This window comes from Myiozetetes cayanensis, unplaced genomic scaffold (genome assembly GCF_022539395.1).
Source record: "Myiozetetes cayanensis isolate MyiCay16 unplaced genomic scaffold, myiCay2020 scf2-11, whole genome shotgun sequence".
NCBI lineage: Eukaryota > Metazoa > Chordata > Aves > Passeriformes > Tyrannidae > Myiozetetes > Myiozetetes cayanensis.
Window position 1 is genome coordinate 67,787,575 of NW_026087411.1, and position 27,964 is coordinate 67,815,538.

Below are 27,964 nucleotides of genomic sequence, written 5' to 3' on the forward strand. Positions count from 1 at the left end.
GATCCACCTTTTCAAGAGAGATCTCACCTGCCAGCATCCTAATGGGAAACTCCAGGTCAACATACAAGCATAAAACCACATGGTTTATTTCTGGTACAACACCTTTTTCTTAGTTCCAACAGATTTCCCAAGCATCAGAGGAAACTAAAATGTATACAAATAAAACTAAAAATTACTGCAAAAAAGCATCTAAAACTTTTAGTATTTAATTAAAAAATGTGTAAATGCATCATATTTTTTGATATCTTGCAAACTTTTGTGAATGTGGTTACCAGTGAACTATTATCTTCAAAGTTTCTTCATTAGTACCTTTAGTCATCATACTTTTAAGGGATGAAGTGGAAAGGGGATTTCCAGGGCTGTCTGGCAGAGTCTGACACCACCCAGCAAACACTCCCACGCTGCAGCTGGGGTATCACTTTTCATGCTTTTATGCCTCTCAGTGCTGGGTGGTTGTGTGGGGAGGGGGAATCAGCAGCCAGTGAGGTCAGCTTCTTATGGAGAGATTATGGACGTTATTTAGTCCCTAAAAGATAAAAGAGAGAACCACTTTCTCAGTACTGAATGGCAAGGGAATCCATGTGGGAGTAGAATCAGTAATACAGAGCTGAGGATAAAGAATATAAAATTAGGTTAGTGTGGAGTTAACCCATTAAGTTGTAATTTAAACTACCTAAGTGGACAGGTCCCTGCCTCCATCTTTGTACCATTTTATTATCAGCTCAGAAATAAGACACATGCATTGGTAGTCTGTTTTATTATCTTGAATACGAAGTGGGAGGAAAATGGAATAAAATTATGAATAAATGTTTCTTATTATGTTATTTTTTTCTGCTTTTTGAGAGCATATTATAATGGGAGAGGGAATATTAAACCACCAGAGACAGAAACTCAGTTCATGGTTCACTACACATTACAGAGACCAAAGAAAACCAAAATCTGTAAACTTACCTTTTTATTCGTACAATATTGCTATAGCAGCAATGAGTGATGTGAAATTTTCCCTCCAAACATTTTTACGTGTAAACATTTTGAAAGCTTCCTGAAAATTACAGTCAACTTGTAGAACACAGTATTTCTGTGCGAGCTTTTTTATACTTGAATAACTCAAATGCATCTTTAAGAGATTTCTGATAACACAAGTGTAATTATCACCAAGGGATACGCAACTTATACAGACACAAACAACAACAAAAAATCAAAACCAACACCTCCTCTCTGCAAATCACATAAATGAAAACAGCACTGCTTTCCTCATCACCACAACTCAGCTACATGAAATGCGTATATGGATGAAAAAAAACAGTGGTGTTACTTCATACATTTTTGAATGACATGGATTGATTTCTGTGATTTCTGCATTTCCTCAGGATGCCTGGGCAAGGCCAGTAGTGCTATTGCAAGTTGGACTCTTTCTTTTCAATCACAGTAAAAGCTCAAGTTCCTTTTGTCAAACTGGCATTATTTCTGATTTTTTTTCCTTTATTTTAAAGAAAGAAAAGACCTCATGAATAAATCTCTAGCTAGATTAAGACATATATTTGTGTCACCTCATTAAAACTTTCTAAGAGTAAGGGTTAACACTCTTTTCTTGCCTCTGTGTTAGGAACTAAGAATAAATTTCTGCTTACAGTTACAACAGGGGCGGAGATCAAAGCATATTTGAAACCAGGTGGAAACCCAGAGAAGCAAAGGGGTATTAAGTCTGCTCTACAGCTTATAGCTCTAGCCTTTGCAAGGAGCTCTCCAGGTCTCACCACTTGAGGGAAATCCCTGGCAGAATACATATGCAAATAATTGTGTATCTGTTTCACCTCACGAAAAAAATCTTGTAGTTTCCCATTAGGGTCAATCTTTCTTTTGTGTTACCATCCACAGTTAGGGTTGTTGTGTGGGGTAAGCAGTTCTGTTTCATGATGTACAGGCCACTTTTCTATCTTTGCAGCTACACAGGATGCCCAACAAACACAGGTCACAGCAAACATACTATGAATAGATAATACTTGCATAGTGAAGCTAACCATACGTGAATTAGTTTGATTGTCTTTTACCTTTTTCTTCTTTTTTTTTTTTTTTAAATTTCAATTTATTGAGCTTCATGTGTTTTGCTGCTAATTTGAGCTTTTACTGGAGTTCAGTAACTACCTGGCAATCCCTTTGCTGCAGGAGCAAAGGTCTGGTGCAAAGACTGCAAGAATGGTGAAATCTCATATATTTTAAATGGCTCTCTAGGGCAGCTCTATGTAAAATTGCTATTACTTATCAATGCAAAGGGTAGGTTCTGGTCATTCCTTGTGTTACCATTTAAAAAGGAGGAAAAGATGAACTTCTGGCATTTTTGTAACAAGTAACAGCATGCTAGAAGTTGGAGGACAAGTCAGGCTGTTAAAAACATACCTCAAAAATAAAAATTCTTCCACAAATACAAAAAAGAAGATTTATTCATTCCATCAGTGTGGACTAGAATATCAAAATTCTTTTAGATGTATAGGATAACGAATATTAGTAACTTCACACCCTTTCTTTTACTCTTCTCTGGCTACCAGGCTCCAGATACAGTCAAGGAGAAATGAGTTAATGCAAACTATAAAATTCTGGGCATATGGACAGAGCAAAGAAATTCTCCAGCAGGAGGTAAAGACCAACCACAACTCTGCCTTTTGCAGCCAAAGCAAGTCATAAACGGAAAAAATCTGTGGTTTGAATTTTTGTTCTTGAAGAAATGGTGGATGTGTTATTTCTATCTTTGTCAAGGTATTTATGTAGCCTAACTGAGTGTTTTGACATTTTGCAAATATTTACAAATAGAAATATTTATAATACCTTTACAAAGATAGCAATAATAATAATATTAGCCTGGAGGAGAGAAGGCTCATGGGTGACCTCATCACTCTCTACAACTACCCAAAAGGAAGTTGCAGCCAGATGTGGCTGATCTCTTCTCCCAGGCAACCAGCAGGAGGACAAGAGGACATGGTCTTAAGCTGCGCCAGGGGAAGTTTAGGTTGGATATAAGGAAGACATTTTTTCCAGAGTAATCGGACATTGGAATAGGCTGCCCAGGGAGTTGGTGGATTCACTGTCCCCAGAGGTTTTTAGGATGAGACTGGATGTGGCATTTAGTGCCATGGTCTAGTAATCACAGTGGGGTTGGATCAAGGGATGGATTTGATTATTTCAGAGGTCTTTTCCAACATGGTTGATTCTATGTTTTGATGATGATGATAATTTATTACTCTATCTGACTCAGCTTAACCTGTTGGTGGATTGGTTTTCAAGATCAAGAAGAAACCTCTTGGATTTCTTATACCCAAACCCCAGGCAAACGATCCACTACAACCAACCACATTCTTCTTGTTTCTCTAATGGTTTACTTTGGACACTCACTACCTGCAATTCCACCTTATGAATATGCACAAATTGGCTCAAAGTAGCTACTTCTTATCTTGTCTTTTCATCCCAGTTTCTGAACTTTTTGAATCTATCCAGGTTAGAATGAAACAGGTAAGAAAAGTATCTGTGATTTATAGTACCTGGCTTTCCAATTTCAAAGCTTGAGAGAAAAAAATATTGTATTTTCCCTACCTTCTGAATGATTTCTAATATTCCTTGCAGTATTCTATATTATTACAAGTTACACAGAGAATCATAGAATCAACCTGTTTGGAAAAGACCTCTGAAATCATCAAGTCCAATCCTTGATCCAACACCGCCATGGTTACTAGACCATGGCAGTAAGTGCCACGTCCAGATTTCCTATATTTCTGGGGAAGTGTACAAAGTGTGATAAAATCCAGTATCACAGAGTAAAACAATAGTTAAATGGTCTAATAACAAAAGAAATTGACTTGGAATAGTTCAGTGTTGTCAATATATTTTCAGGTAATTCTCTCTTGAAGAAAATGCAGCCACTTGAGTTAACTGGTAAACTGCTGAGGTTTTGGTAGTGTAATCCAAGCCAAGAATTATCTATGCTCATTAAGATCTTCACTGCCAATAAAAACAGGATTATACTTTCAATCCACAATCTAAAATAAAAATATCAAACTAGCTGCCAATGTGTTTGGATCATGCAAATATTCCCTCCCAGCCCTTTCTCTATTACCTCATCTCAGAAAAGCAATTTTGGTTTCAGTTTGCACTAGGCAACTTCTTGGCTGCTGTTCACAGCAAGTCTCTGTTTCCTTAGAAGGGATGTCATCCCCTGAGATACATAGGAGTTTCTGTCACCCTCTTACCTGAATACAAGCTTTGCAGTGTTTAGGAATTTTTGACAGAGACCTCTGGATTTGTAACATATTAAAAATAAAAACATGGTGGGAATTAAGCATGACCCTATAGACGTATAAACATGCCTTTCTTTTTCAAGGATATTAATGTGAAAAGGTTAGTCATGTACAAAAGTGTCTGTAGCTAAACCAGGACTCCAAGCAAAGTAAAGATATGTGGGTCTACAAGTAAGAATGGAGCCTCACCAGTCTATACTGTGGTTATAATGAGAGGCCAAATTTTGTCATTAATATTAACCTGGAATGATTACTATCCAACCTGGAATTAAGTATATGAAAATATTCAAATATTATTTCTTCTTATTGTGTCCTAGGTGAGCTTAATCATGAAAGGTTACTATAAATTTGGATTCCCAAGTAAATTAAAGAGACTCACAGAAAATTTCTGACCCTGTCTTTCCTAAACCCTTTGATAGTTGTGCATTTGTTCTGAACATATTTGCACAAAGTAGAGAATGACAGTAGAATGATTTTAAAGACGACAACGATTTTCCTGTTCAGCCTTTTAAAATAAACTATTAGCATAATATCAACACAAATAATCTCAGAATTATCTTAATTACATCCAAATGGCTGTAGTTCAATGGATCAACATGATTAAATAATAAAATCATAGAATGGTTTGAGTAGGAAAGAACCATAATGATCATTTTGTTCCTACCCCTCTGCCATGGGCAGAGACACCTTTCACCAGACCTGTTTGCTCAGAGCCCCGTCTAACCTAGTCTTCAACCCTTCCAGGGATGGGGCATCCACAACTTCTCTGGGAAACCTGTTCCAGTGCCTCACCACCCTCACAGTAAAGAATTTCTTCCAAACATCTAATCTAAACCTACTCTCTTTCAGTTTGAAACCATTCCTCCTTGTCATGTCACTACATGCCAGTGTAAAAAGTCCCTCTCCATCTTTCTGGTAAGCTCCCTTCAGGTACTGAAAGGCAGCAAATAGGTTACCCCAAAGGCTTCTGTTTTCTAGGTGGAACAAACGCAATTCTTCCAGCCTTTCCTGGTAGGAGTGGTGTTCCATTCCTCTAATAATCTTGGTGACCCTCTTTTGGACTTGTTCCAACAGATCGATGTCCTTCCTTTGCAGAGGAGCCCAGAGCTCAATGCAGTACTCCAGGTGGGATCTCATGAAGGAAGAGTAGAGAGGCAGAATCCCCTCCCTTGACCTGCTGGCCACATTTCTATTGATACATCTCAGGACACGATTCCCTGTCTAGGCTGCAAATGCACATTGCCAGCTCCTGTCCAGCCTCTCATCCACCAGCAACCCCAAGTCCTTTTGGGCAGGACTACTCTCAGTCTACTCATCCCGCAGCCTAACTTGAACTGACCCAAATATCATCAACTGGCAATGTACACTGAATTGTTTCTTTCTCTCTCTGTCTATGGTTTGTTTTCTTTTCCCATTAATCTCCAGCAGTTTGGTTCAGGTCTTCTTACAGCAGTGCAAAGAAGTATTCAAAGTGATGCTGTCAAACATGACAATTCTGTTTTCAATATGTAATGAAAGAAAAGCAAAAACCTATTAAAATCTTGAAGATATTACAGGGGTTTTTTTCTATATGTGATGAAACCACAATTTATTTATTTGTTTGTTTGTTTATTTATTTATTTTGCCAGCATTCTTTTTCTGTTAACAATAAAGAAATCAATAAGCAACCCACAGAGTTTATAGTCTAAAAATTCCATATACAGCTCCAAGTTAACATACCATGTCCATTACACACACAGACTCATGTTTGGCAAATAGAGCTTACCTCTCATTTCTCTGTTGACCATCCATGCCAGGGATAAAAAGCCTCATGACCAACAGGTGTTTGATAATACATGAAGCACATCATGAATACAGCTTTACTGCTTCCAGGGCTGGGACCGACCAAGGGCTATAATACCCACTTTCCAACAGAGTTTTGCGTAATAGACTCTGCTGGATCCAAGTTTTATCTGTGCACAAGCTTGAGCTGACAATCAAGAATGTTAGAGAATATCCTGAGTCTTGCAAGCCCAGCAAAGAAACAGGATTCCCTGTGGTGATATTTCTGTATCATACACAGCAGACCCTTGTGTACTTGTTTTATACATTGTTTTCCATTTTACAACACAGCTAAGCCCTCTCTTGCCCTGGACCCTATCAAGATGTAAGAAGCTGTATGAGCACTATGTACAGTTTGCATGATCATATTCCAGACACAGTACAGGACTGATGAGGTATAGTTTTCCCTGCTGCTTAGCACAGCAGCCAAAGACCTAATCCAAAGTCTGATAAATCAGTGGGTATCTTTTTGCTGACTTTAAACCAAGACCTAATAATGTAAAGCCAGAGCAATGCTTCTCTGGTTTATACATGAGAGGTATGTGCTCTGAGTCAAAGCAGATGTTTCTAAGAGATTAATTGCCCTGATCAGTAAATTCCACAGTAAGTACATGCTATTTAATGACTGCAGAGGATGCTTTGGGAATCAACTCCTTCTGGATCAATTGGAATGTTGTCTTAAAAGCAGTGTCATCAGTCAGAATAAAATTCAGCTTGACTTTTATTGGCAATTGAGTGTTTATCAATAGGAACAACTATTAGTATCATCTATTTAATACACATACCCTACAAATGAAGCAGATTAATAATAGTCAATTACAAAGTAATGTAAAAGTAAAATTACAAGTGATGTGTTAGCCCCTAAGAGACCATCTCTAAGCTAACCTGTGTTGAAAACATAATTATTTTATTTTGTCTTTCAGCATTGGTTAGTTCAGTCAGATCTTCTGACTCTGGGGTTTAGTAATCCTGAAATATGAACAAGTCTGAGTGACATAGTAGCGTAGTGTCGCCTTAGGTACTCAGGACACAGACATACCCCTGGCTTCATCAGAAGTCAGTTCAGGTCTGTTTGGTTCTCTCAGTGCAATACAACATTGCTAATGCTTGATGAGCCCCTTACTATGGATGCTAGTACCACCATCCCCTCTCCTGACACCCAGAGGAAGAGAGTAAGGACAGTAACTCTGCTTGGAGTTAGTCTGGGAGAAATTCTGCTGGGTATGAAACTTGTAAAGGAAAATTTCCCTTCATGCCCTTGATTTAAAGCATGCTAGTTAGTACACCCTGCAACTGAAATGTATCTTTGACCACAGAGTAATAGTGCAATATTTTCAAAGTTCTCCAATCTAGACTGGCACCAGGTAGTACTGACAGTAGAAATGAGACACCACACTCTAGCTAACCCACCTATCTAAACTATCCTTATTGTAAGACGTGGACCAGCTGTCTGTGACCTATATAATCCAAAACCAGACAAGCTGATGATTCAACTAACATAAAAACTGTTTGTGTTCAATAAGAATGTCGGAAGAGGCATTTGGCATGAGAAGCATTTGGAATAGAAAGTAGAAGAAAAGAAAAACAAAATGGAACTCTGTCCAAGAAGATTCTCAGAATTGTCTCAGCATTTTAATACAAGTGTATGGAAGATAGAAGGCTCACACTTCCCTCCATTTGTGTAGTTCATCTGTAGACTATAAATCTTTTCTCAGGTTACTAAATGAGCTAACTTTCTTCTATTCAAGCCATAAAAATAATTCACTGGTTTTGTATTTTTTGTGAAGTTATGTACTTTATAATAAGCATGGCCTAAAGCTTATATTTATGATGTTGAATGAAAGCCAGTTCAGCAAATTAATACTCTGTTATATCATTTTAAGGAGATATTGGGCTGCTACAGACAAGCAACTTTTTATCCCTTTGTCCACCTCAGTCCCCTGTTTCCTGCATGTAAACATCACATGTGTGTCTAGAGATCCGTTCTGTCAGCACCAGCAAAGCAGGGATTAAGGGCTTTATCTCAGCCTCCATGGTATCCTATATATTTTGAAGAAATTTTGTCGTAGCAAGTGGAATCTAAGAACCACAAAGGTGATTTGTGTATGATGTGATCTACTCTGCAAATGAGATAGACTTTTGCATTGTTGAAATCTCTTTCCCATGCAAAGAAGATTTGGCCTTGTAATTTGGCCTGGTAACTGACATTAGATTTTTTATATTAATTTGGCTTCATACTTCCTTTGGTTCCATATGTTTGAGACACAGTCAATACTGTTGTACTGCAAGACAAGAAAATTTCCTAAATAACACTAGTCCTGAAAACATTTGTTGTCAGCAAACAACTGAATTGACAACTCCAAAACTGGCCTGTAGAGAGGCACATCCTGTTATACTTAAAATATTCCATGTAATATCATTTGAAAGCTGGACAACGTGAGATGATAAAGTCCGGTTCATAAGATAGCCTATTATGCTACTTTTAAGAATTTCTTCTTCAAGGAATGAAAGGCCTATGAAGTTTCAAATTATATTGAGATAACCTTTAGTGCAAGCTTGGTTAAGATGAAAGAAAAATAGAGAATATATTTATTAAATGGAAAAAGTACCATTGAAAAACTTTAGAAAGAGATCAGTGGAAGTGAAAATGGAAGCACGTACATATCTAGTACTTCAAAAAGCTCCAAAGTTTCCTCTTCCCATGGAGGATGAAGCTGATACTTCATGGCCTTGTCAGTATCATTCTGTGCAAATCCTATGTTCTTACCTTGTCTCACAGAAGGCTAGATTTGCTGGCTCCTGTTCTCTATTTTTGCCCCAAACTTCTCTTTAGGGTGAGTTGAAATGTAAGTCTAGCCCACTCTTCTACTCTTCCAGGATATCTTATTGATAGCTTCCAAATAGAGGTAGTTTCAAAATTCCATCACTGTACTATTGCTTGCCTCGTTCTGCTTTGGAAATACTAATATTCTTTGAGCATCCTTAGACAAGAACACCTCTTGCCCCAAAATTGAATGGAATGTGCTAATGACTAAGCCCTGCAAAGAGGAGTACTTCATTATTCTTCAAATGCCAAAGTGGAACATTCACAAAAAACTTATATTTTCATATAAATGTATAATTTGATAATTATATCTTAGGCAGTTATATTACCAGAATTAACACAGGCAAATCATTACTGGTTTCTCTAGTAGATAAAATGGTAACTAATTGTTTCAGAATATTAATAGGGTTTTTTTATCACTAAGTCCTAATCTTGTTAATGAATACTAAGAGACATTTGTTTTCTTCATGTTTCAACAACCTCTGTAATTATAGCCTTCCTAGAAATTGAATATTTGACTATTTGTTGAGAGAAATGTAGTTCTTTGCCTCCTAACTCTGAGAATTCCCATAGAAATGACTTCAAAAATATGTTGCTTGCTAAACTATCCCATATTCCTAGATGCTGTATATGGGGCATTCAGAGGGTATTTAAAACCACAAGAGAATATAATTATTTACCTAACCATGATATATGGGGAATATAAGATTTAAGGATAGCTGGAAAGAAATGGCAACTATTGTAGTCATGTAATATATGTTTACTTGCAGTAAAACATAGTGGTGAGGAAAAATAATTAAAATCAGCACCACCCAGTCAGCTGGATGATGAAACCTCAGCTTCTGCCAACACTGGATACAACAGAGCTGTTGAAAGATTAGGTCAAGTTCATAATGAAGTCACCAGATTATAATCTTGTTTAAATTTTGGATAAGGTATTTGGGTGGATGTATGATGAGGTCATAGGAGGAAATGTAACACAGATTTTAAGAAAAAGTTGAGGTTTGAGTGACATAGTAGATGCCATGCTGACACTGAAAATAGAATATGCAAGAGAATTAACATAGCAGACTGTGATGATGATTGACTGGCTAGACCAGCCTTTCCTTCTGTGTGGAGGAAATACAAATGCACCATGACTGACTATCCTGCCAAATAAATATTGATGAAATTTCAATACTCTACTTAGATATTTCTAGGATCTATTTCTGTCAGGCACAAATATGCAGATAAAAACACATATAGGTTCAGACAGGATTTAAAAGAACAACTACCAGTATGGAGTTTTGGTGTTTTGTTTTTAGTTTTGTTTTAATTAAGTCCTTGATAGATTGAGGTGGAAATTAAATGTCAATTATGTTGTTTTAAATAAAATAATTAGCTACCTTCCAAGTTTCTCTTTTTCAGATATAAAATGCCAAATGAACTTGAATAGTTACCTGTTCAGCACAGAGTCTTAAAATCCCGCAGAAATTCTAGTAGTGCTCCTGTCCCTTCTCAGTGCAGTAAAATTTTTAGAATATGAAAAAAAAAAAATTCCTTGTAATTGCAAATGTTTTGTCAGGAATGACAATACCCCAATTAATAAGTATAACAAAGTTTTTAAAGTCACCCTAAAAAAAAATAGGTACCATGAAGTGTCTCAGGGATACTAAATCTACTTAAATGATAAAGTAAACAAAAATTTAATTAACCCTAAACCTTTCAAAAACACAGGTGATTTGTCAGGTCTGTTCCTCAAGTGAGCCTGTGTGAGGCTGGCCTTTGGGACACAGACTTTCAAGTTATCACACAATTAAAGTAAGTGTTGTGTACTTCTAATTTCAGGGAGAGGAAGAGCCCTTAGGGTACCAAGAAGACTCAGGACTCACCACTGGAAATGCTGAAATGGCTGCATAGGAGTTGGCCATGGCCAGTGAGGATAGCCAGAAGACCTAATAGGGATGTAAGTCCTCTCTCCCAAGCAGCCCTTCCTCCCACATGCATTTCAGTTTCAACCTAAAAATTAAATGCTTGCATTTCACCACATTTTTGTTAACTCATTAATTGTTATTGTCATTGAAAATTAGTAAAATAAACCCTGTCTAGACGATTTCCCTTGATATGATCTTACAGTGTATTAAAGAAAAAAAAAAAGTGATTGCTTTATGTGGAGAATATTTTGCTTTCTAATAATTGACATTTTTCCTTTGGAAATTAATATTTTAGAAATATGATTTGAGGGCACCTAAGGGTTGTAAAATCTAGTGATAACACACCTCAATGTTATTAAGTGTTATTACAATTAAGGGCACCAAAGCATGTCATTGCAAGACCGTAATGCACACCATGTCTTATCTTTTAATTAGGTCACCTAGTCTGCCCACCTGGTTAAGTGCAATGGCTAAGATTATATTTCTACCATTCTTCCAGATTGCTTTTAAAACTCCTAATGGAAGGTTCTTCCACTAGTTTCTTACAAGATAGTTTTATAGTTCAATATAACGATTAAAATGGTTTCTTGACTACTTTTTACTTTTTTAATATCTTGCAACTAAAGTATTGCTTTCTCTGACTGATTTTAAGGGTTTCACATCTACTTATGACTTCTATATTTCCTGTATAATTTATGATTCTCTCTGGTTTTGTCAAGTACATACATATTTATAGCTTTGAAATTGGTTAAAGGCTACTTCAACTTAATTTCTTCAGGTACATTATGGAAAGACATGTTTTCACAGGGTAAATTTAATTTCAAGTTGAACTCCTGGATTGATGAAATGTCTTATTTCATCATACTGTAACTTTATTGTAATTCCAAAGTTCCTAAAAAAATAAAACAGCAACTACAAGAAAAAGCTACAACTATGTTACCTAGTCCACTGCCAGTACATTTATGCAGCCTTGAAAATTTGACAGACAAAAGTATGCTGACTGAATCCCCCTCTACTTACTCAAGATAAAGGCAATGTAATATATTTATTTCATTTCTACGTGTCTGTATGCAAATTCCATGCATGGGAGCATTCTGTGTTGAGTATACCCAAGACTCAATAAAAAATATATATCACATCCTAGAAATAAAGCCTATAAATCCTGCAGTTTTATTCTGTCACAGCTGTTCTGTAAGGTATTGAAATATTACAACTACATTTTGCAGATGTTCACTGTGCCTGCATTTAAGTACCTCCAACTGGACAACATATTACCTCTGTAAATGTGTTCCTGTGCACTGAGTTGTTTTCAAGTCCATAAAGTTTGAAAATACCACGTGATTGTTCCAGTGTCAGCACTCTGTTTATGTACTGAAGTGTAACATATGGACTCTTGCAGAAATAAATAAAATTATCTCAGACTGTCCCACAGCTGGGAAAAAATGTCACATTTCTTTCTGACACACTGCTTCGGAACAGAACAGATCTCAGGAAGCAGCAAAACTGTGGGAAAAGTTATCTCTGGAGTTATCTAACTCAATAACCTTGTAGCTGCACATACTAAGACCAAACTCAACAGGATTCTCATTTCACTGCAATGGGACTCCTGCAGCAAGTGATATACAGTGAGACCAAGTAGAGATAAGGAACAACATAATTTTAATTTTAAAATAAGTGTAAATACAATTGCAAGTTAACTTCTTACCAGCCCTCTGTGAGCTCTCTGCAGAAGGGTATTTTGAGTTATAAAGGGATAGAAACTTTAAAGCCCAGTCCCTTAAAGATGTCAGTGAATGATTTTCCATGAGGGAACTCTTTCATGCCTCAGTGGAGACAGTCTGCTTTGCACAGACCCTAACATTTCATTTAAGACGCAGTCTCCTGTGGTTTCGGTTTCCAAAGAGGCTGTGCTTTATTGGGTCCCTGTGTTACCACCTATTTGAATTCAGGATTTATCCCTTGTGCTTTTGTTAGCTTCCTATCACAGAAATTCACACACCCTGCTGAATCCCAAACACAGCAGTAGCATTAATTACATATTTACAGGGGCAAAATACAGAAATAAATAACTTCTCAGAACACAGGACCATGTTCAAAGGACTGTCAAGCAGGGCATTCAGTTTGAAATGCTTCTGATCTGGCAAGGAAGAGATTACTGCTTTCCATATTCATATTTTATATTTTGAGTGACTCCAGACTAACCTCAGGGAGAGCCCAGAATATCAGCTTGTCTGTGCCTGGGAGCTGCCACTGGAATATGCAATCAGGACAGCATGTCTTCTGATTAAACCTCTCCTGACACCACTCCAGCTTTAGTGAAATTTAAACTGCCTCTTCCCTCTTTCTGTGCCTTTGTGAGAGTCACAGCAAGTCATTATACCCTGCTTGTTAATGATGGATGACCCTGCTGGTTTGTCCCAACACTGTCTCCAGGGGACAGGGCAGAGATGGGCTGACAGCAGAGCACAGGCTACCCTTCAAACCAGCTGGGCCAGCAGGGACCCCCAGTCTGTATCACTGACAACAGCAGCCGCCTTTCATTTCCTCCCATCCCTGAGGTTCTAATATTATGGTGCACAGAAACAGCCTTTCAGTATTTCACTGACCACATTCACTGACACTGCTTCTCTGAGCCATTTGGAGCAGAGCAGGCGAGGTGGTGCATAAGAGAGGGAGATGTAGTGGAAAAGGAGAAACATCATGTTTTGACTGATGCTATCACCATAGGCTACTGCACTGACAGGAAAGTTAAATAAATCCTTTGAAAATCTGTAAAATCTCTGACTGCATTGAAATCCTTTGGTATCACAATGTGCTTTGCAGCATTGTGTCTCAAGGCATGTTTTCTCCCTTTTTTAAGTGAGCATGCTTCATCCCAAAACATGGTATAAATTTTCTTTCCCCTCCATATGTATAACGCACACAGACTTTATGCTCATTTATTGTATTGCAGTGTACAGATATGTCGGAGGCACAATGCTCAATCACAGAAGACTTCACTTCTGATGTGAAGAGTTTTTGTGTTTGTGACAGAGAAAGTGTCTTGAAATGAAGATGTCCCTGAAGTGAGAGATTAGAAGCCAATACAGAAGATATAGAATATATCCTCAGTGTACACTTCTCTCCTTGAAGGTTAGTCAGTGGAGTATGCAAGACTATCATATTAATGTTATAAAACAGATAGTCTATTTGGTGCAGGAATATTTCAAGACATGGATTCTTATATCTGGGGGAAAAAAAGTATCTACACCAGCTCAAAGCACAAATTGATTAATTAACAGGAGCGGGGTGGGAAAGGCCCTTTTACCTTATCCATCTTCTGTGAAGTCATTTTCCCTCCTCTTCTCTTTTTTAAACTGAAAAGCTTTTCAGGGCAACATGATCAGAAAAGAGCTCAGCCAGTGGTCCTCCACTTTCCCAAAGCTGTTCAGTAACAGCTGAAGCTATCAGCTAGGCCTCACTGCTTTGAATCACATGGACAAGGGACAAATTTGAGTAATTCTGGTTTCTAAAAGATATATTGGAACTCCTTATCTTCTCTGCAGAAAAGAAGACAGAAATTGCCTTTTCCCACCTGCTTGACAATCACAATGTTGCACTTGTAAAAATACCTACAAATGGCAGAATCAATAATATAGCATAGCTTTGTTGTTGTCCTTTTGGTCAAATCTATCAATCTAGGTCCTGTATGTAAGTAGTTGCCACCAAAAATTGAGTGCTCTGGATGCTGACCTCATACATGAACTACATCTAAAGGAGACTTGAGGATATCAGCTACAGACTACAAGGCTCTAACTCATTAATAAAAAGGCACAAGCTATTTGTGTCTAAGTATTAGGGTGAGGGGTTTGGTAGAGTTGGATTTTCTGACATACAAAGGCAGATACTTTCAGATCACATGGTTTAAATTCTCGACTATAGTCAGGGAGGAAACAGCTGTGTATTAATAATAAACAGTGCATTCATCAGTAAATAGAGGTGTTTGGAAGTGTTCCAGCGAAACAATTTCAGCTAAAAGACTGAAACATTGTATGGAGGCATCTCAGTACTGGTAAAAGCCAATAAAACCACAGGCAGCTGAGTTTTGGTGGGAGCAAGCTTAAGGGAACCTGTGAAGCACAAGGTCTTTGGCACAGTAGCAAGCCCTCAGAGTAAGGTTTCTTGGAGCTGGACACGTGAGGCACTCTGATTCCTGACTCAAAGTGTAAAAATGCTCCAGAGCAAAGCAGACATAAGCTGACACCAAAATAAGCTAAGTCATATGATTGTGGTTTTTTGGGGTTTTTTTGGTTTGGTTTGGTTTTGGGTGGTTGGTTGGTTGGTTTTGGTTGGTTGGTTGGTTTTATGGGTTTTGAGGGGATTTTGGTTGGTTGGTTGGTTTTTGCGACCAGAAGACTGATATGAAAACCTCAGCATTTGCTTGGAATCAGTAATACATCTATTTGAATTAACACTTAACACCAACATATTTCTTTAGCTTTTATTTCATATTCTTTCTAATCAATGTCTTTTCCCCTAAAGTGTGGGTAATATAAATCCAACAAAGGTTGAGAGCTTACTGTGATGTCAGTAGCTATTTTTATCACTAGCATCATCGTGAAACCCTGCAGATCTCTGTTAATACTTATCATTAGCATTAGCAACATTTTAAGGTAAAGAAGGCACTCAATGGTTCCAGCATGTAACTCCACCATAAAATGCAGAGACTTGTGTTTTACTTTGCTTGCAGCCACACAGCTGGTTTTCACCCTGCAACCTCAGGAACAAACATTCATAATGACCTCAGGAAGAGCTTGTGAGGCTGAACTGAGCTTCGTGCAGCTGGTCTATGCAGACCACCTGAACAGGACCCTGAATCTACACAGATGTGCTGAGTGTGCATGTGCTCTCCCTCCTGAGAGAGTTGCAATATGGACATATGTTCCCTTCTGACTGATCTGTGAGAGTAGAAATAACCAATAAAGGAATGAAGTGAATCTTGGGGTGTATTAACCTCTTGTGCTGCTGACTAAGTTTCTCCACGAGCTTGTCTGTCAGCACTGTGCTAGAAGACAGGGACCACTTTTTTTACTTCTTCCTATAGACAGAGTGCAAGAGGGGAAACTCATGGACACATCACTTTCTGTGCATTCCCTCAGAGATCAGTCGCAGTCCTACCTTGTAAATTACACAAGGAAAATCCTTCTGTGAAGCAAAAGTACATTGATTTTGAAAGCTGTCATTTAAGCACAGCATCTTCACGGTTACATTAATTATTAACACATTTCTTCGCTATGTAGAAAATCAACAATTTCCAGCTGAACCAGCTAAAGGAATTTTTTTTTTCCCCAATCTGCTGTGAAGGAGCTTTATATATGCAAATAAAACATACAATGAACTGTTAAGCATCCAGTCCTCAAATTTGTGTTGTGTCTCAGTCATTAGCCACAGACGCCCAGTAATGATCACTCTTTGTTCACCAAATTGATTTTTTTTTCCCCATGGGGAGAAGAATGGAGAACTTTGGCTAAAGCAAGTCTGTACCTACACTTCTTGTTTCCCTAATGAAAAAAAGTGAAATCTTGAAACATGGAGTAAGTTAATTGGAGCAACAACTGTCTTATTCAGTTAATCAACTCTGAATTCACCAATAGGTATCCCAGCTGGCTCTGGAAGTAATCACTTGAAGTATAGGAGTGTATATATATGCTAACCAAAGCTCACAGAACAAAACTGTACCTATGATGACTGAATAGACAGCATTATCCTGATGAAGGATTTCTTACAAAATTATTTCAGTGGAACAAAATAGGATATGCACAGTACAAAAAAGGAAAAGTAGAACAATACTAAAATGAAAAGGAGGAGATCATAAAAAAGGAACATTAAGACTTGAATCTACAGAGTCAATAGAATGTGGTTGAATAGCCTATTGTGCCTATTCTGCTGTAAAAATATATCTCTTTGGGAAGAGGATTTTATTTTAGCTTGAAGTGACACTATGAAAAGGAATTTTCTGATTAAGAATTCACTGGTACTGTGACAGTTATTACTAAAATAAGAAGAGACAATAAAATAAACTCCTACTAAAAACACCTACTAGCACAAACAGTCTAAATATATCTTCCTATTTAAGAGATGCTAACATTCATAACACCTGGAGCTTGTTGTTCCACCCCTAAACATGGCTCTGCAACAGTGGCACATCAATCGGATTCTGTCTCTCCCAAGTCATACCACTTTTCCCCTCCATATTCAGTGAGATAATAGAACCATCCTGAGCCAGTGAAAACCAGCACAGCAATGTCTTGTCATTATCTCTTTGCTAAGAGATACCTTTTTTTTATTATTATTTTTCCAGCAACAAGGGGCCAGGTCCTGCTCTGGCCAGTGTAATTTTACAGGGATCGATTGAATAGCAGAGAGTAAAGTTGTATATCAACAGGCGTAATCTCAGGACATGGATAGGATGTCATGTCCTGGATCAGCACTGAAGAGGTTATGACTCAGTCATTTTCCTTTTGACAGCTTTTGATGATGCAATTCAAGATGCGAAAGTCCTTGGCTACATTAGTGAAAAGACTTATGGTGTATTTAGGGTGTAGAGCCTTGACATGTGCCTTTGATATGAACCTACCCTAGATACCAAGCCTTTCTATTCCACTTCAGCCCATAAATCCCTCTGTCTTCACACCAGTGAGAAGCTATAGTCCAGCTTGCTTCCAGCTCCCAGTCCAACCCACAAGCAAGCTCAAGTCAGCTTCTCCCATTTAAAGCTCCCAGGCAATGATTGCTATTGGAGGAGACCTGCCTGACTGAGTTTTTATCAAATGGTGCCAGAGATCACGGTGGCAACCTGTGCTATGTAGTCCTCTCCATGTAGCATAGAGGGAAGTACCTAATTTAAGTATCACAAACAATGCCAGCAACCTTAATGTTTAAATCCTTTTTGTGTAGGTAGTCCTGAAGTACAGTACTGCAAGTCGTCTATAATTCCCAGTGACAGCTGAAATAGTGGTCTTGTTTGTTTATGTTTAAATTTTAAGAAGAATAATTCTGGTTAAACGGATACAAATTCATACCACAGGAGAAATAATAGCACAAAGCTAATTATACTACTGCTACACAATAACAACAGTAGTGCATCTTTTTAAAGAGTAAACTTGCCTAACCCTTCTCTACTACCGTAGTATTTCATGGTAATTTCTATAACCTGTTTTCTGCTGGCAGGGAGTAAGCTCCTTTCTGTCAAGGTCACAGAGAGGAAACCTAGCTAATAGGAAAAAGGGAACAAAGTCTAAGAAGCACTTTGCATCCACTGTTGCCATGCAAAAACATAACAGTACTTAAGCTCTTACATTGAGCTTTGCCATTTAAATAGCATAAAATATCACTGGCTAAGAGAAATGTAATATCAGGGAATAAAGCAAAAGGAAAATCTTTCAAATCCTCAAGAACTAAAACAAATCTGTTCATTATAAGCCAATAACTTTGAACCAAAAATCTAAGAGAGACATTAGTGATAATTCTTGGCCACACAAGGTCGGATATCTGTAATTAAGTCCACCAGTGCCAAGATCAAAAGAAACTGTCAGACATTAATCACATCACAGACAATATCTGAAGGGGACTCCTGTTTGCTGTCACAGTTTGCTGAGAGGATATGTCACACTGGGGAGGTGTCCAAAAGAGAAGTCATGCCTGTTACTGAACAGCGCCCCTGTTTACACGATGCCCAGATCTGCTCAAGTGCATGAGGGACAAAGCTGTCAGCAAAGAGAAATTCATAGTGGATGAAATCACACTTGCATTTGCCCATTTTCTGAATGCAATCTTTGTGCAGAAGTCAGATTTCAGTAACACAGATGTTACAGGAGAAGGACAGTCTAGTTACATCCTATTTACAGCAACGTGACTAAGATCAGTCCCACTTGAAATATCTAAAACTAGAACTCGAAAATTTTGGATACAAAGGATCAGAGAGTTTGATGGGAAAAAATAAACATTTTTAAAATGCTTTTGGTCTTCATCATTATGTTTAACAAAATAAGCCTCTCTTATACTGAAATAAACTTAGTAATGGGCATTTGTTCATTCCCTGAAATATCAAGACATTTTCATTGTTTTACAGTAAATGCTCTTTGTGGTTTGAGACCACTGAATTCTCTTCTGAGAATCACTTGTTTAGTCAGAGACATTCTTGAACTTTTGAAAGGTTTTTTTTCTAAGAAGACGGTAAAAAGTCTTATCATAGCAATCCTATGAGTAGAGGAAGGGCACCATGATCCTCGCTAAAGAATGAAATACTAAACACATATTGCTTTTCTAGACACACTCAAACACAATATGATCCACATTCATACTGAAGAGTATCAAGGCCAAAGCAAAGGAAATACTGACTTGTGCAGAATGATAATTACAAGCGATATGATTAAAGAAAGGAAAGAAGGATTAGAGAAACACAACTGCTATCTTCTTGATCTGGCATGTTATGTCTGTACAGTGTAATTCATCAGCGATGTCACAAGGATATAGTAAATTGCATTTAATTGTTTAAAAGATCTGTCTTCCAGCATTAGAGGATCAGGAAGCATAAGCTTATCTGTAGTTTTTAAAATATAAGTACTTCTTACCCTTTTTGAGTATTAGTTCAGTTAAAGACAGGCCATAACAGGTCTGTAATGACAGAACTGTTGCTAATTAGCAAGTGCAGTTCCTAAAACACCGACTCAGTTTTTACGTATATCAGGCCCTATCATGTCTGTCAGCCAAAAATTGTTTCAGCTATAGAATGTCTGCAAGAAAAACTATGTGAAGACAATATCACTTAGGAGTTCTCATTTTTTAATCAGGTACCCCAAGTCCATATAATTTTTGCAGAGATTAGCAAGAGAAACAGAAATGAGGGGAACACTAAGTCTCAGAAAGTTGTACTGAAAGTGTTGATAAACACGTAACCCCAAAATAAACCATGCACAGGACATGTTTGGGGTTTTTTTTCCTGTAATACAAAAAAGGATATGCCATCACACAGCTGAAGTATCATTCAAAGTTCTCTTTAAAAAAGTGTGGTCTACCAAAGATTTTTTGGGCACGTGGACTTATTTTGGGGATATTTTAATTTTGTTGGATAACACATTGCTTCATTTTGCTGTATCAAGGATGATTGAATATTGGGAACTAGTTGCTAACAGCTCATGCCATTATTTTCAATTGAATAATGTCCATTTGCACAAGCAAATATCCCTGGGACCATGCAGAGATTCTTGACTTCTCAAAAAACTTACACAAGTTAAATATTGCTCCATCACAGAGGGAATATGTTGGTGAAGCCAGTGGCCTGTGCAATCCCTGCTCATTCTAATTATGTGAAACACAGAAACATGCTTATTAGCTGAGACATCACTGCCTTCTACCTGATGAACTGAAAAACTTTCATCTGAGGCTGAGCCTGCAACTGCTTTAAAGCTGCCTGGTTATTTGTGAACTAGCACACATGTTATTCCTGAAGTATTACCTTTGAAAGCCTCAAGCTGTTTGTCAAAATAAATTTAAGGACAGAGAGAATATTTTTAGTAGGATCAACATGCACAAACAACGTTTGAAAGGTTAGCACCCCATTCAGCATCAGTGCACCTTTTTTTAAGAAAACATGGAACATTTTATGTTCACAGCTCTTCTAATAACTAGGAAAATAGGTACGTATGATTTTTCTTTAACTGAAATCAGAAAGTGAAGATCATAAAATCATTTTAGAGTGATTGCAGTGGAAAGGAACCTTAAAAATCATCTAGTTCCAACACCCCTGCCATGAGCAGGTACACCCTCCACTAAATGACTAACTGCTAAAATTTTTGATGGTAAAAATTGAATTTTTGCTCCTCACTGGCCTGAGGAGCCAGTGTGAGCAGGTAACACCTGCACTGGCTGTGGTATACACTGCCACCAGACACTGCTGTGGTTAATGTAACAGGTTCACAGACCCCAAAGACTGCATCAGTGGAAGGTTTGCCCAGGAGATTTCTTATGTACCTGGCAAAAGCTGGCAGAAGCCAGCAAAGAGAGTTGGTGAATACTTTTAGGTTTGTTTCTTCTCTGCAAGAGCCTGGTTTTGTGTCTGGGATGCAGGTAGAGGGAATAAAAAAATAATATCAAAAATACTAAACAGTAATATAAGCCCCAGGGAGTAAAGATTTTCTGTAATGAAAGACATAAGACGATTACAAGGGTCATGTAACCTGGTGTCCTGAGGTGATATTCACTGTTTTGTTGAGAGTGAGGCACAAAATGTTCCATAATGCACACAAAGCACAGAATTACAATGTCAGGGTAGAAGAGTTTCCCTGCAGACCTCATCTACTGTTCAGCTTTTGCCATAGAGTGTTGGCACTGATTACCTTATGATTTCTACACAGATAATATTTTGTATCAGTGAGTCCTGAAAATTAATTTATCACAGCTTTAAAGCATCCCTTTTCATTTCTTACCACTTACAATTACAGGCATTACCTCCTCCTCCCCAGCTCCCCACACTGTGATTAACTACAGTGGCTACCGTCCAGTTCATGACATTTGGGCATGGTTTCATCCTGTCACCATTTCCCATGCTTATTACTATGTCAAATAATTGTGGTCTTTCCTGAATTAACAGTTTGCCAGCAGACAACCCTGCAGAAAACAGATATCCCTAGGCCTTTCTGCATGGAGAGGTGCTAACTACCCAGAAGCAGATGGATTGGGGGGGGTAAATAAATCCAGACATCTAACTGAGCTTGTGGGTGACTTTGGAAAATTAGGCTATAGATTAAGTATCATACATTCATATTTATTTCCCTAGGTTTGGATATTATTAAATGTGTGTACATGGGAGTGTTCCTCTGGAACTTTTGCAAAATGGGTGCATAAAAGGTAATGTCAAGTAATGTTTCTTATGTTTCTTCCTCATGCTTCTTCATCTAATGAACAACCACAATCCCCAGCTGCCAAGCTAAAGAATATATCTTCCTTTCACACAGCATCTGCCCATCTGACATGTTCTTGGGAGCTGCCATATGTACTTATGTCTCAATATTTTGTCTTGGATGCAGTATTCAATAAAGTCTGCTATGCATTGCTCATTCAGTTTCAGGGTTACAATTTCCAAACCAACAAGCTCAGGATGCCTCTGAATAAGCCTTTTAATGGAGTGGTCCATCATGTTAAATTGAAATCAGAGTGTGCTTCCATGTACAGACATATTGGCTTGTGTGTTGCAGCTGCTTCTCAAGCTGAAACACCCTTGAAACATATTTCTGACAGCTCCAGCCTCAGAAAACTCTTGGGCTAATGGGATTGCACTAGCTGAAGTGATGTTTTTGTTTTCAATAGAAAGCACTTCCAAAACGACAAGATTAAACACCCCAGAAGAAATTCAGTCATAGGGTTTTTGTGAAGTTGCCGTACAAGAATTTCAGATAGTTCCTTCTCCTAGTCATGCTCTTCCCTCACTTTGTTTAGTTAGTAAAATCTCCTTGTCAAAGCAAGAAAGCTGTATGAATCAAGGGAGTGAAATGATAGCAGCTCCCTTAACACATCCAGCTAACTTCATAAAACAGGAGTTTGTTAGACAAGTTAGTTCTTATACCCCAGTCATTATGGGACTTAGTGAAATGTTTGCTGTATGCATTTACTTTCTTTATTGGACCTGGTGAAGGTCCAGATGTTGACAATTTGTAACTAAATAAAATATAAGAGGGTAAACCCATGGATCTTTTAATGCATATGCATTATATTTAATGCAACTACATTAAATTAAAGCTCTTCTCTGGATCTTGCTTCTATTTTTTCCACAAGGTTCTGATTTGGGCTCACAGTATTTTATTATTATGCAACAAGGAAGGCAAACATTCCAGGCCTAGCTTATCTACTTATTAAGCCGAGACCTGATGACCAAAAGCTTGGAGAACCTGCCCTGTGAAAAAGACTGAAGAACTTAGGCCTTTTCTCCCTGAAGACAAGGTTCAGAGGGTATCTCATAGCATTCCAATATTTAGAGGGCAGCTATTAAGAGTACAGAGATCTTTCTCCACAAGGAGCCATATGGAGAAGAGGCAAGGGGTGTAAACTTCACTGGGAGAAGTTTCGTCTTGACTTTAAAAAGACCATTTTTTACAGTTTGGAAGAACACATTCACTGAAGCACCTTTCCTAGGGATGTGATAAAGACCCCACCTCTAGAGGTTTTTGAGATGTATTTGGACAGAGTACCCAATAACCTCACCTAAGTTCCCTTTCCCCCAAAAAAGGTGAGGTGAGTTCATCTTTTGAGGCCCTTTCCAACCTGAACTCTACTACAATTTTATGATTCTTATGATCTGCTCTGACAGAAATGATAGCTACTTTCACAGCTGAAACTGTAGCAGTTCATCACAGATGTTTTCTAAAATACTGTAAGACTGGGAATAAACAGTTTCCTCCCAGAACCCAGATAATTTCACAGAGCTGAGACTCTAAGAAGGACCAAATAAACTACACCTGCGGTTCAAAGGCAAGATGGTACTATTAGTTCGTTTTGATTTTCTTTGCCCTAGCTGCTATGAAAAAGTTGAACAAGAAAATTGTTGGGGTTAATGTGGTGACTAAGGAACAAGCTACCAGTGATGAGGAGACGTCTTATCAACAATGGAAAGCGAGATGCCTCAAGGAATCTGGAGAAGAAGACCAAGGAAGAATAAGTGTCGCCACTTAAGGATTGCTTACTGTGAATTTGTGTTTGTGAGGAAAATCTACAAGTAGATTCACCCTCCATTTTATGTTCTTCTTTTACATGGACTTATCTGCCATAGGGCAGCAACAATTATCTGATAGGTTGATATACCTTAAGGTATCAACCAATCTGTGTGCTTGGTGGGTTTAGCCTAAGCCACTCCCCAGTTACCACCCAGTCTCCACCTCCTCATGTTTATGTATTCCCCTATACCCAATACTTTGTTGAGGATTTGCATGCTCCTCCCTAGAACCTCCCCTTTTCCAGAACCCTCTCCTACAGTCCCTATAAAAACCCTCCATTTTGTTAAATAAAACAGTTCTGCTTAGGCTGACCTTGAACACACACCTATTTTGTCTCCTTGCCTCTCTTTTGAGCTGCGTGAGTGTAGCGAGAGTGTATGCTTTTAGGTTAGCAGTGATTACTTCTTTTTAACATCTCACTGAAGAATCACGAACCCCGGAGCTGGACTGCTCCCTTCCTTGACACCATCGAACTGTGTCAGAAAATAGTTGTCAGCATTTTCTGTTAAGGAGAATGGGGAAAGTATGTGTAAGTCACATATTCAGACTCAAAACTCTTCTACAATAAAGTCATAGATCATGACAGGGGATTTGCATCCCTTCAAAAGAGGAAAAGCATGTCGTCCAATACAGAATAACGTTAAAATACAGCCCTCTGGGGTCAAGGAGGAAGCTGGCAAGGAGTTAGGACCTGAATGTATGACTAAAGCCCTGTTTCTGAGAACAGTTTTTGGAATGGTGCTGTTTTAACATCAAGATGCCTGCACAGCATGTTCTGAAAGTGGCTAAAAGTTCTTTCTCAATATTACCATTTTTCTCGGCTCTCTTCGTGTCCAGAAATAACTAATTATAGGAATACTTGCAATTTTGTATCTCTAGCATGACTGAAAACCAGAAATATGGGTGCTCACCATAAAAGACTTCTACTTCCCCGTACTCCCCAGTCCCAGGAAACTGATTTAGTAAATATAGTTCCTTGTATTTTTGCAGGCCTGTTAGAACTGAACCTGCTTCTGAACTTTCAGATCTTTTATATTCAGTTAAAAACACCAAGCTAAGAAATTTTCCAATATATTATTGCTTATTGTTTTGAACTGAAGGTATCAAGTTTTCAGTAAGCTGAAGAATACCAAGGTCAAGTCAAAGTAGGCCTCTGAAAGTTTGGTACACTTTTAATATGCATCTACAAGTCATGCATACTTCTCAGTCCTTTGCATCTGTTCTCAATTGGAAATGAAGGTCACTCCTATTACTAGTCAAGATTAGCTAGTAGAGATAAAGGGAAAAAGGATCTCCTACTTATGCCCCAGAAGGAAAGTGGTCATACACATTTGCTGGAATGTGGAAATCATTAGATGCATTGCTGCTGGCAGCTTCTAAGACGCTGAATAAATCACCAAGCCCTCACTTTCTGTTTAGAGAGGTTTGGCTCAGAAAGAAGTACAAGCAATTAGTTTTTTAGCGAATGAAGACCCAGTGGTTCAGAACCATCTGAGGAATTTAGCTCTGTAGGACTGAAACTAAGAATACCATCAAAATCTCTCCATACTTGTTTTAATTTGTAATTTTCATACATAGTACATTGAGAATAAAATGAAATTCTCTCTGAAATCTCTAGAACTTTTCAAACTAATATCAGAAATGCAGAACAGCACCATTCACACGTGTGATTATTAATAAATTTTACTTTTCAAAGCAGGTTAGGCCTCCCTTCAGTTCATGCAAAAATCCAAAGCCTAACTCATATCCAAAAGCATACTCCTGAAAAAGCTGGCAGCCCACAGCTTGGACAGGGGCATTTTGTGCTGGGTTAAGAACTGGCTGGAGGGCCAGGCCCAAAGAGTGGTGGTGAACAGGTCTGCATCCAGTTGGTATCCAGTCACTAGTGGTGTCCATTGGGCCCAGTTCTGTTTAATATCTTTATTGATGATTTAGATGAGAGGATTGAGTCCACCATTAGCAAATTTGCAGATGACACTAAGTTAGGGGGGTGTGTTGATCAGCTGGAAGGCAGGAGGGCTCTTCAGAGAGACCTGGACCAGCTGGAGAGATGATCTGATTCCAATGGGATGAGGTTCAACAAGGCCAAGTGCCAGGTCCTGTGCAACAACAACCCCCTGCAGCGCTACAGGCTGGGCACAGAGTGACTGGAGAGCAGCCAGGCAGAAAAGGATCTGAGAGTTTGGATTGACAGGAAGCTGAACATGAGCCAGCAGTGTGCCCAGGTGGCCAAGAAGGCCAATGGCATCCTGGCCTGGATCAGGAACAGTGTGTCCACCAGGACCAGGGAAGTGATTCTTCCCCTGTACTCAGGGCTGGTGAGGCCACACCTGGAGTGCTGTGTCCAGCTCTGGGCCCCTCAGTTCAGGAAGGATATTGAGGTGCTGGAGCAGGTCCAGAGAAGGCTGGAGAAGGGACTCGAGCACAAGTCCTATGAAGAGAGGCTGAGGGAGCTGAGGTTGTTTAGCCTGGAGAAGAGAAGGCTCAGCGGAGACCTCATCACTCTCTACAGCTACCTGAGAGGAGGCTGTAGCCAGGTGAGGGTTGATCTCTTCTCCCAGGCAACCAGCAGTAAGACAAGAGGGCATGGTCTTAAGCTGTGCCGGGGGAGGTTTAGGTTATATATTAGGAAGAAATTTTTTCCAGAGAGAGTAATCAGACATTGGAATGGGCTGCCCAGAGAGGTGGTGGATTCACCATCCCTGGAGGTTTTTAAGATGAGACAGGATGTGGCACTTAGTGCCATAGTCTAGTAACCAACGATGGTGGTGTTGGATCATGAGTTGGACTTAATGATCTCAGAGGCCTTTTCCAACCTGGTTGATTCTATATCTACTATAAGCCTAGTATTATCATGCGGATAGATATTCTGTATAATATTGCAAGTTCACATAATTATTTCAAAAATCTCATATTTCTTACTTTATAAATCTGATCTCTTCAGGTCAGAACAATGTAGACTGGTTTCACATTACATTCATTACATTCATTTCACATTACATTCATTTGTTCAGTTCATTTTACCTTGAAGACACCACAGTTACACAAAAAAGAAATTGTAAATATAAACACCACTTGAAATAATAAGAATTGCAAAAGTAATATCTATGTGATCTCAATGGGATCAAGGAAAAGTTTTACTATTTTCAGTATATGATGGATTGTGAATTAATTTAGTGTTTTTAAATATATTTAGGTATTATCAGGAAAGTAATTACATTTTAAAATTTGCTAAGAGGTTAAAGAAGAATTTAAAGAACATAGTCCTTGAAGGAGGAATACTTTAATGAACTCTATAAAAAATAAATTACCTTTTTCTAGAAAAGGATTTTAAAAATAAAGCCTTGCAATATTTTCTTCTCTCTGAAAGGCAGGAAGAATTGACTTAAAAAATAAAGATTCCTTGGAAAATGTTGTAAACACTTTTTCTTCAAAGTCAGGGAATGACACAGATTGTGTTAATTTGGACACCTGGAGTACTATACATTAGTCTTCGTTTAGACAGTTGCAAACTTTTACAATAGTCTGCCTTATTCAGTCAACCCTTGAGGCAGAACAGCATTCAGTGAAGTAGCTGCTAGGTATTGTCTTTTATCAGTTCTTCTGCATTCCCCTTGTCAGTGCCATACCCACAAATTTCACCGTGACAACTGTAACTCAGGTTTCCTCTGCTCTGCCCTAGCAGGGCCAATCCTACAATGCAAAATTGTTTCTCTGTAAGATAGAAGTAAGATAGGTAGTGCCTTCTAGGAATCGTGGGACTCTCAGAGTATCACTGGATGCAGAATCGAGACTTTCCAAGCAGGGAGGGAACATTGAAACTTCAAAATCCTTGTAATTATTTAGTTTCATAATTCTGAAGTGATTCAACATATCACAGTTTGTCCATAAAAGTATGTCAGTTTTAAACTTTATGTCCTGGTTCAGGATTGAAAATACTTTTATATGTTCACAAAGCAAAAATCCTTGTAGTTCTATATGTAACCCACCTTTCTTTCCTATTCTCCTCAGAATCACTGCATATAATTTTATCAGTAATTAATAGCCAGCCACAGGACAGAGATGCCCAAAGCTTTAATGAGGTTTCAAAAAGATAAACTCTGAGGGGAAGAAAACAGTCTTATCTTCATATTGCAGATTGGGAACTAAGGCACAAAAAAATTAAATGGCATGTCTAAGTTTATCCAGGAAGCTTTTAGCAGAATCAGAAACTGAACCTGAAGTGGTGAGACTGTTCTTGGAACCATCTAATCTTTTGGAAGAATTGCTAGTCTTGCAGCAATATTTTTTTTTTGTATCTTGTTAAAAGTCTTTAGAACACTCTTCCCACTTTCTGATCTTTCATCCTCAAAGGTGTGTTTTGTTCCTAATTTC